This window comes from Borostomias antarcticus (genome assembly GCF_949987555.1).
Source record: "Borostomias antarcticus genome assembly, chromosome: 15".
NCBI classification, from domain to species: Eukaryota; Metazoa; Chordata; class Actinopteri; order Stomiiformes; family Stomiidae; genus Borostomias; species Borostomias antarcticus.
In genome coordinates, this window is record NC_140248.1 from 4031141 (window position 1) to 4033640 (window position 2500).

General features: G+C 56.8%; 1 protein-coding gene across 1 annotated transcript in view; it reads right to left on the bottom strand.

Annotated features, from left to right (window-relative positions):
- The window catches only part of LOC311318497 (uncharacterized protein), a gene marked incomplete at both ends in the record, with an annotated part of 10166 nt that overhangs the window by 7333 nt on the left and 333 nt on the right, over positions 1-2500 (bottom strand). The window lies entirely within an intron of this gene.

The window sequence follows — 2500 nt, forward strand, 5'->3', positions numbered from 1 at the left end:
CCTCCTCACCCCCTATAACCCTCCTCACCCCCTATAACCCTCCTCACCCCCTATAACCCCCCTCACCCCCTATAACCCCCCTCATCCCCTATAACCCCCCTCACCCCCTATAACCCTCCTCACCCCCTATAACCCCCCTCACCCCCTATAACCCTCCTCACCCCCTATAACCCTCCTCACCCCCTATAACCCCCCTCACCCCCTATAACCCTCCTCACCCCCTATAACCCTCCTCACCCCCTATAACCCCCCTCACCCCCTATAACCCTCCTCACCCCCTATAACCCTCCTCACCCCCTATAACCCTCCTCACCCCCTATAACCCTCCTCACCCCCTATAACCCCCCTCACCCCCTATAACCCCCCTCACCCCCTATAACCCTCCTCACCCCTTATAACCCCCCTCACCCCCTATAACCCCCCTCACCCCCTATAACCCTCCTCACCCCCTATAACCCCCCTCACCCCCTATAACCCCCCTCACCCCCTATAACCCTCCTCACCCCCTATAACCCTCCTCACCCCCTATAACCCCCCTCACCCCCTATAACCCTCCTCACCCCCTATAACCCTCCTCACCCCCTATAACCCCCCTCACCCCCTATAACCCCCCTCACCCCCTATAACCCTCCTCACCCCCTATAACCCTCCTCACCCCCTATAACCCCCCTCACCCCCTATAACCCTCCTCACCCCCTATAACCCTCCTCACCCCCTATAACCCTCCTCACCCCCTATAACCCTCCTCACCCCCTATAACCCCCCTCACCCCCTATAACCCTCCTCACCCCCTATAACCCTCCTCACCCCCTATAACCCCCCTCACCCCCTATAACCCCCCTCACCCCCTATAACCCTCCTCACCCCCTATAACCCCCCTCACCCCCTATAACCCTCCTCACCCCCTATAACCCCCCTCACCCCCTATAACCCCCTCACCCCCTATAACCCCCCTCACCCCCTATAACCCTCCTCACCCCCTATAACCCCCCTCACCCCCTATAACCCTCCTCACCCCCTATAACCCTCCTCACCCCCTATAACCCCCCTCACCCCCTATAACCCTCCTCACCCCCTATAACCCTCCTCACCCCCTATAACCCTCCTCACCCCCTATAACCCTCCTCACCCCTCACCCCCTATAACCCTCCTCACCCCCTATAACCCCCCTCACCCCCTATAACCCCCCTCACCCCCTATAACCCCCCTCACCCCTCACCCCCTATAACCCCCCTCACCCCCTATAACCCCCCTCACCCCCTATAACCCTCCTCACCCCCTATAACCCCCCTCACCCCCTATAACCCTCCTCACCCCCTATAACCCTCCTCACCCCCTATAACCCTCCTCACCCCCTACCTATAACCCCCCTCACCCCCCCTCACCCCCCCTCACCCCCCACTCAGTACACGCACCGACACAACACCTGTCACTAGCCAACTCCATCTCATTCTAAGGAGGTAGTAGAAATGAAGTCTCCGACGCAACTTCAGACGAGGCACGGACGTCAATGCCGGGCTAATCGGCAAAGGCTAATCAGTCACACCCCGTAATGACACAACCTACCAGCTGACTGTCAGCTGTCATAGGATTGGTCCAGCACGCAGAGTGCATGTATTTAAGCTGTCAAAACATGTTATTGTTCGCTCTGGCCATTACTGCTGATCGCTTGCTATCTGCGTGCTCGCCCCACCTCCTCCCCTGCTCCACCTGTGTTCTGTCGATGTCGTCTCTGTTGTCATCGTTGCTCTCTGTTCCGGGGGTATTGCTCCATTCTTCTGGTATTCCACTAACTTCACTAGCTTAGTCTCTGTGGCTCTTCGTGGTGATCGTGGACCATCCAGCGGTCCCTCCAGTCCCCAACATCTCCGAAGGGCCATCCAGCGGTCCCTCCGGTCACCATGGAGAAAGAGGCTTTAGGCTGTACTCCTTAGGAACTCCACGAAGCGTCGGCCCGTGGAGGCCAGGGACTATAATGTACAGCAGTCCCCTTGTGGCTCTCTTTGACGGTCTTAGCGGGCTGAGTTACCTCCGAGCGACTTCCCGATCGCGGCCCACTCTGATCGTCATAGAGGCAGGGGGCTAAATCAATGCTGTTCCCTCTTCCGGCACTCTGGGCCAAGCTGGCACAGAGAGGGGAACATCTAGATTTCGCCTCCCCCTACTATCGCGCTTTCTACATGCTGCGGAAGGCAGGGGGCCCCCCGAACAGAGCACACCGCCAAAATATAATATGCTTTATTTGCTGCATGCAAAATAAATGGGTCAATTTTGACTAAAGTGATCTCAACTGAAATAGATTTCTGGCCAGTTCCAGTGACACCTACTGACTGGCTCTACTCACTAGAGCCTTCTATAACACCCTCGATGTTCAGCTGAGCAAGACAGGCCCAAGGTTGACTTGCCGATGATGATGATGATGATGATGGTGATGGTGATGATGATGGTGATGATGGTGATGATGATGATGATGATGGTGATGATGATGATGGTGATGATG